We start from the raw sequence: 8,891 nt of genomic DNA, 5'->3' as shown, positions 1-8,891 counted from the left end.
GCATAAAAGGAACATATGTAGACTACCTACTCTTAGACTACAGCGACTGACCATCTCTCTATCATCCGGTGATACCTTGGACGTCACTTAGGAGGTCAGAGGTTACCCGTTAGATTTTGGCAACCTGATACTTACAGTAGATCTTTTAGTATTGGAAATGGTCGACTTTGATATTATTCTTGGCATAGATTGTTTGTCAGCATATCATGCCACAGTTGATTGCCAGACGAGGGTGGTCACATTCCGGCCATTATGAGTTTTTGGTAATGCCATTTGGGCTTACCAATGCTCTAGTGGTATTTATGGATTGTTGTGGTGGAGCATTGTTCTCACATGTTATGGATTGTTGTGGTGGAGCGTTGCTCCCACATATTGTAAATAACTCATAGAGGAGCGCTGCTCCCATATAGGTTGTCGATGCGCTTAGCAGGAAGTCCGGAGGGATTTTAGCTTGCCACCGAGTTGTGGGCACAGACTTGATTTAGGGTTCCTCCGATTTGGGCCTTGAGGGGTAAGGACAGACAGAGCAGGGTACTCTGGTTACCATGGTTGCTCAGTCGTTGATCAGGACGCTTATTTGTAGCCAGATATCTTCCGGGCAGCAGACCGAGTTCACACGAGACGAGGAGGGTGTTATACACTTCCGAGGCAGATTTTGCGTACTTTAGTCTCATCTGGTCTTATAGGAGTTACTTCCGGAGGCCCATCGCTCATTATTTGCTGTCCACCGAGGCGGTACCCGTATGTACCAATATTTGAGGTGTTTCTATTGGTGGAACGATATGAAGGACGACATGAAGAAAGACATCGCATAATTTGTAGCGAGAGGTCTTGTCTGTCAGTAGGTGAAGGCAGAGCACCAGATACCTGTCGGATTATTTTAGCGGGTTCCTATTCCTGAGTGGAAATGGGAACATATTACCATGGACTTGGTGATGAGTCTGCCTAGAACACGATGAGGTCATGACACGATTTGGGTAATCGTTGATCTATTAACCAAATCCGCACACTTCTTAGCGATCCGGAAGACTGATTCCCTGGATTGATTGGCAGATCTGTATTGTCGGGAGATTATCAGACTACATGGTGTTCCATTGAGTATCATTTCGGATAGAGATCCACAGTTCACGTCTCGTTTCTGGCAGAGTCTGCAGCAGGCCTTGGGCACACAGCTCCGTTTCAGTATAGCCTTCTATCCACAGATAGATGGACAGTCAGAGCGGACCATTCAGACTTTAGAGGACCTGTTGAGGTCATGTGTTATGGATTTCGGAGGCAGTTGGGAGGACCATCTACCGTTAGTAGAGTTTACTTACAACAACAGCTTTCATTCGGCTATCCAGATGGCACCGTTTGAGGCGTTGTATGGTAGACCTTGTCGGACACCCGTCCTCTGGGTTGAGGTTGGAGAGGCCCAGTTGTTGGGACCTCATAGAGTTCAGCAGGATGCAGAGTTGGTCCGTACTATCAGACGGAGAATGTCAGAGGCGTAGGACGGCCAGAAGAGTTATGCTGATCAAAGACGCAGACCACTAAAGTTCTCTATTGGCGACCATGTATTTCTGCGAGTTTCACCCACGAAAGGGGTGAAGAGATTTGGCCTCAGAGGTAAGTTAGCTCCGCAGTATATTGGCCCTTTCGAGATCTTGGAGAGGATCGGAGCGGTAGCTAACCGACTGACACTACCACCGTCCCTGGCAGGCATGCACGATGTATTGCACGTATCTATGCTACGGAGATACGTGCCCGACCCGACGCATGTGTTGGCAGATATTCCAGTTCCAGTTTAGCCTGACATTACATATGAGGAGATTCCGGTACGGATTCTGGACCGGAAAGAGCGTCAGTTGCGGAACAAGACTATCTGGGTGGTTAAAGTCGGATGGCAGTATCATTCGGATGAGGAGACTACTTGGGAGCTCGAGGATACGATCCAAGCTCGATATCCCCATCTTTTCACTTGAGGTATGTGATTTAATTTACCGTTCAGCATTTATACTCTATATCTGTAGTTAGTACTTGCTGATGGAACATAACAAAAATTTGGGGACCAAATTTTTATTAGTGGGGGAGAATGTAAAATATCGGAAATAGACGAATATTAGTAAGGGAATTTTTGGAAATTTTTCGTGAATTTTTCGGAGATTGTACGGACGAGTTAAAGGGGATAAAATTTGGGTTCCCGAAAAGGCCTGTTTAGGCTACCCATTTAAGTGAGGAATTGTTTATTTTATAAATTCCTTTTTCTTATTTCTTTTCCTTTATTTTCTTTTTCATTTCTTTCTTCCTCGCCGAAAACCATTTTTTTTTCCCTGTGTGCCGCCTGCCCAAGCCCCCGCCGCGCGCCCGACTCCTCCGAGCCCTAACCGCCGGCCACGGCGGTTTCCTTCTTCCCAAAGTGCACAAAGTCGTGCCGACACTTCTTCTTAATCTTGTATTTCTTCCTCCCGAGCCGTACACTCGAAGCCTTCTCCTCTTCTCCTCTCCTCTGCCGCCACCACAGCTCCAGCTGTGCCCTAATTGGGTTGTGCTGCCGCCGAGATTGCTTCGCCGCCACCGACCTAGTGCTGTCGCCGGCCTTCCTCTGCCCTAGCCAGCCCGACGCCACTGTCGGCCACCCCGTGCCCTAGCCGAGCCTTCTTTCCGCACGGGGCTAGCCCAGCGACTCCAACGGATCACCAGCCTCTCTTGTGCCGAGCATTGTGCCGACGCTGATGCACAGCCCCTCTCCGGTGCCTCCTTCCTTCCGAGCAGTGGAGATTTAGCTAGGGTTCAAGTTCACCGGCACATCTCTACTCTTTGCTAGTCTTTCTGATCAGAGACACACCTCTGCATGATTTGGGTTCTAGCAACTCATTTTGGTTTTGGCAGGATTTCCTTCCAGCAGTTGAGATTGAGCAGTCATTCGATTTCTGGCAGCTACTCAATTTTGGCGGCTGCCTGATCTGGCCGTGATCAACCGGAGAAGCTTAGTGTTGAGGTAAGGTGTAGGGATTTGGATTTACATGAGTTAGTATGATTGGTATATAATTGTTGGTTCATGTTTGTTGGATAATTGTAGTATGCCAATATGGAAGAATTTATCACTGCTGTAGTATCACTTAAAACCGAGATTTGGAATAATTAGGGTTCGTTAATTAACTTTTGGATTTGTTTTAGGTAGATTGAGATTTATGGTTTAGGGGTTTTCCCTAAAATTGTTCTTAAAGATTTTTATTTGGCCATTCGTTTAATTTGTAGCTAAATAAAAATGTATGTTTGGTATTACAGGACTTTGACGCGAGACGAGTATCTCGGAGTCGGAATTGGACCTTTCTTTTGTCGGAGGCGGGTACTTTTGACTTATTGTCTTTGATATGCATAGTAATGAAATTAACAAGTTGCATTAATTATATTCCTCATTTGTTTCGGTTATTCACTACCCGATTACCTGTTACCTGCTTGATTGATTGTTTGTTTTGCATTTTGTGTGGTTATGTACCTGATTACACATGCTCATAGGGTTGTGATATAACCATGTTTCCCATGTTCAGGACCTAGGTTTGATACATTATTTGATCAGTGTACTTTGATATGATTTGTTCACTATGGTGCACATCATTATATGTCCATAGATCGGTTTAGTATAATACCATGCTTAGTGTCAAGCACCATTCGCATGATTGCATGCTGTGTGATAGATTGCACCATTATTGTCGAGCACATTACCAGTTTCATCACTGTTCGATGCTCCGTTGTAATGCTCATAGGTAGCGTGACGCAGCGTGGTAGCACGTCAGTTTGCTCTTCCGGTGCTCCGTTGGTCCGCTCAGGGGTAGTGTGACGCAGCGTGTAGCACGTTAGAGATCCCTCCCCGTCATAGTGTACCGGGAGATGAGAGCATTGCGCTGAGTATGTGTGTACTCCAACAGCATCCCGTCCACTCGGTCACTCATCAGGAGTAGTGATGCAGAGTGCACGGTCATCACAGCCCTACCCACTCAGTCCCACTTTTGGTTGTGAGTTGGCTGACTGGCATCAGGGGTGATCATGACATGGGCATCATATGCATAATGCATTTATTGCTTGTGTTTGTGTTTGCTGCATTTATATGCTGCATATTGTTTGGATACCTATGTCTGACATGCATACAGGTCTTCTATACCTTTTGGACTGTTTGTCCTTATACCCAGGTCCTGGTTAGTACAGTTTCTCTCCTGTTTACTTCGGTTTGCATTTACCTTTATTTTTATCTGGAGACTGTACGCATGATTAGTGCTAGGTGTTATTTCCTTACTTTGCATATCAGTTGTACCTGCTGAGTGTTGGACTCACCCCGCCTCCATTTGTTGATATTTTCAGGTTGAGGCTGTCCGGAGCAGTTCCAGTCGCTAGTCCCCATCTGCACGTAGTGCTAGTCCTATGCTGGTCTTGTGTTGTTATTTTATCTTAGTTTCTCTATCAGACATTGTTTTTAGTCTTGTATTGTTTTACTTATGGATATTTTATGGATTCTTATCGTTTGATGGATTTTTGGTATGATTTGGATTTATTCTACTACATGCCTGCCTGGACGGCAGAAGAGGTGAGTTCATCGGATTTGAGCTTTACCAGTGTAGTTGAGTAGGGTTGATTTTGAGTCATGGTATTACTGCTTTGGTTTGCTTATATTTATATAAACTGCGTGGTGATGGTTTATTTACATGTTATTATTCCAGCCGCATGTGGCTGAGGTATATGAGGATGTAGAAAAGTTTCAGATTGTCTGCCGTACAGGGGAGATGCTTCCGAAATTTTTTCGGACAGGGGCTCCTCCGGGGCGTGACATGTTTATGGTCACCGGTACGGGGGTGACTCTGCCGAAATTTTTTGGTAGGGATTCCTCGTGGTTTCGATCACTCCGGTTAAGTAGAGTTAATAGTTAAGTAACGGTCACCTTAGAGAGTAGTAGAGTTGTAAGAAGGGTGGTCGTTACAGTTGGTATCAGAGCAGTTCCCATCCTCCCGCATCACACATCAGCACCAGCCTTGCCGTCTTCAAGTAAGAAAGTATTTAAGTTTTCCTTTTATGCTTTCTTTATTATTTACAGTATAGAGCATTTGCTTATATGCGCTTTAGTAAGATAGAAGTTTTGTTTCTCTTTTATCTATATACCTAAGTTTGTTTAGAAAGGATAGAAAATATATCAAGTCTTTTTTTTCTGTGCATAACTAGATATCAAGAAGAGGACGCCCCCGTACCGCTCGTACTGAGGACCGAGCACAGGGGAACGAGGAGCCTAGAGCAGCTGAACCAAATCTCTCTGAAGTTGTTGCTCAACTCCAGAGACAAGTAGCAGAGCAACAACAAGTGATCGTCAATCTGATGGCGAATCAGCAGCCAGTTCCTCCCACTCCTCCAATAATCAATGTGGAGACTCCAGTGGTGACTGAGGTTCCACCAACCGACCTGGAAGTCCCCACAGCACCTAGAAGACAAGAAGCATACCTGATACAGTGGCTGAAACTGAAGCCAGAGAGTTTCTCAGGCACGACTGTGCCCTGGGATGCTCAGGCTTGGTTCAAGACACTAGAGAGCACCATGGAGCTTCTTGATTGGCCAGAAGTCGAGAAGGTCAAGTGTGCCTCTTTTTACCTATCTGGAGATGCTCGTATGTGGTGGGAGATAGTTAAAAGCAAGAGAGCAGTCAATCAAATGAGCTGGGCTGACTTTGAAGTAGAGTTTTATGAAGAATTCTTCCGCCAGCGAATCACCAATAAGCACTATGAGGAGTTCATAGAATTCAGACAAGGTGACCTGTCAGTGGAAGAAGCAGTAAAGAGGTTCAACAGGCTAGCTCGTCTCTGCCCAGAGCTAGTAAGCACGGAGAAGGAACGAGTCAGACTGATGCTCAGGATGCTGAGGCCGGTGATAGCACTTAATGTGAGTAGTTGGACTCACCAACCCCAGACTGGTGAAGAGCTGGTCAGCAGAGCATTAGTTGCTGAGCACTATCTGGACAGCATCAGGGCACAATGAGCGCAACATAAGCCAGTCAAGATCGAAGACAAGATAGCTGGGAGTCAGAAACCTCAGGCAAATAAGCAGAACTGGAAAGGCAAGGGTAGTAAAAGAAAGCAGTGGAATTCAGGAGGTAACTAGAAAGGAGGACCAGCAAATAAGCATACCAAGTTCCCTCCCTACCCTAAATGTGGGAGAACACATCCAGGAGCCTGTCTTTTGGGTAAGACTGGATGTTATTCCTGTCGTCAGGAAGGACACATGGCAAAAGAATGTCCTAACAAGTTCAAAGCACCTCAGACACAGTCAATACAATATGGAGGCAAACCTCAGCTACATTATATGCCTGCAACTCTGGAAGGACCTCAGCTTAGTCAAGGAAGGTTGGAAGCCCCACCAGTTCCAACCAGTGCCAGAGTATTCTCCCTCACCAAAGAAGAAGCTGCTAGTGCCTTGACGGTCGTAACAGGTCAAGTAGTTATTTTTCAGCATTTAGCTACTGCACTATTTGATACTGGGGCGACCCATTCTTTTGTATCCGTACCTTTTACCAAAGAATTACAGGTACCTACAGAAAGCATGAACTCCAAGTTCCTGACGACCCTACCTTCTGGGGAAGTCATGGAATCTAACCAGTGGCTTCGGGCTGTACCAGTCAGAATTTCAGACCGATAGTTATATGTTGATCTGGTAGTCCTCACCATGCAGGATTTCAATATTATTTTTGGTATGGATTTCCTCAGCAAGTACAGTGCTTCAGTGGACTGCTGTAGAAGGAAAGTGATCTTTAGTCCAGAAGGTGAACCATCCTTTGAATTCACAGGAGTGCCAAAGAGGAAGACCCAGAAATTCCTCTCTTCCCTCAAAGCTCACCAGATGTTAGCTAAAGGGTCTGCTGGTTTTCTTGCATTCATTGTGAGTACAGAAGAACAAGAAAGACCCAAGCAGGAGGAAGTTCGGGTAGTTTGTGAGTATCCAGAGGTATTCCCAGAGGAGCTACCTGGACTACCTCCCAACAGAGAAGTGGAGTTTGAGATTGAATTGGTTCCTGGTACCGGTCCAATTTCAAAAGCTCCATACCGTATGTCTCCAGCAGAGTTGAAAGAGTTACAAGAACAACTTCAAGAGATGCTTGACAAAGGCTTCATCCGCCCTAGTCATTCACCATAGGGAGCTCGTGTGTTGTTTGTCAAGAAGAAGGATGGATCTATGCGGATGTGCATAGATTATAGGGCTCCGAATCAAGTGACCATCAAGAATAAGTATCCACTGCCCAGAATCGAAGACTTATTTGATCAGTTGAGAGGGGTAACAATGTTCTCCAAGATAGACCTGCGCTCTGGGTACCATCAGTTGAAAGTGAAGGAAAGTGATATACCCAAAACGTCTTTCAGGACCAGATACGGACACTATGAGTTTGTAGTCATGACTTTTGGTGTGACTAATGCACCAACGGTCTTCATGGACTTAATGAATAGAGTGTTCAGAGAATACCTTGACAAATTTGTCATCGTGATTATCGACGACATTCTAGTCTATTCCAGAACCCAGAGGAGCATGACACACACTTGAGAATAGTCCTGCAGATCCTATAGCAAAGACAGCTTTACGCTAAGTTCTCAAAGTGCGAGTTCTGGTTAGAGTAGGTAAAGTTTCTAGGTCACATAATTTCTAAAGAAGGTATCCAAGTGGATCCAGCTAAAATAGAAGCGGTCAACAACTGGAATAGACCCAAGAACGCCAGGGAGATCAAAAGTTTCCTTGGTTTAGCTGGGTACTACAGGAAATTCGTGGCTTCCAACTTCTAAGAAACTCAAAGAGGTCAACATCAAGGAAACCAATGGACTCAAACTTTCTAGAATGGTCAGTTGAACAAGAGGTTTGAACAAGAGGTTCATTTTCTAGCCTCTCCACTAACAACCCTCACCAGAAAGAACAAGAGGTTTGAATGGTCAGATAAATGTGAGCAGAGTTTCCAAGAGCTCAAGAAGAGACTGACCAGTGCTCCTATCCTGACAGTTCCAGAGAGTGGCAGGAGTTTTGACATCTACAGTGATGCTTCCAAGATGGGCCTAGGAGCTGTGCTCATGCAAGAAGGAAAAGTTATAGCTTATGCTTCCAGGCAACTCAAAGACTACGAGAAGAACTACCCCACTCATGATCTTGAGCTGGCAGCTGTGGTCTTTGCACTAAAACTCTGGCGACATTATTTGTATGGCGTTCAGTTCAGAATCTTCACGGACCATCAGAGTCTTAAGTACTTCTTCACTTAGAAGGACTTAAACATGAGACAGCGCAGGTGGCTAGAGTTAGTCAAGGACTATGACTGTGAAATCCTCTACTACCCAGGAAAAGCTAACAAAGTGGCAGATGCACTAAGCAGAAAATCTAGTGCATCCCTGATGTCTTTGTTATCATTAGCCCTGCCACTGGAGAAGGAGTTGTCAGACTTTGGTATGGAAATTATTTATGGACAACTCTCTGCATTGACATTAGAGTCAACCCTGGTTGAGGATATACAGAGAAAGCAAAGTGAAGATCCAAATATCTAGAAGATCAAGCAAGGGATACAAAAAGAATAAAATTCGGAGTTTCGAGTATCAGACAGTGGAATGCTTTATCAGGGGAGCCGCCTTTGTGTCCCCAATGATGAAGAGCTGAGAAAGAAAATTTTAGAGGAAGCTCATAGTACACCTTACTCCATGCATCCTGGTTCTACCAAGATGTACCAAGATGTGAAACAGAGGTTCTGGTGGTCTGGACTCAAAAGAGATATAGCTAAATATGTCAGTACCTGCCTGACATGTCAGAGGGTCAAAGCAGAACACCAGAGACCAAGAGGAGTTCTACACCCTCTTCCTATACCAGAGTGGAAGTAGGAAGACATATCCATGGACTTCATAACAGGTCTC

Source organism: Zingiber officinale, chromosome 4A, assembly GCF_018446385.1.
Source record: "Zingiber officinale cultivar Zhangliang chromosome 4A, Zo_v1.1, whole genome shotgun sequence".
Lineage (NCBI taxonomy): Eukaryota > Viridiplantae > Streptophyta > Magnoliopsida > Zingiberales > Zingiberaceae > Zingiber > Zingiber officinale.
This window is presented reverse-complemented; position numbering follows the sequence as displayed.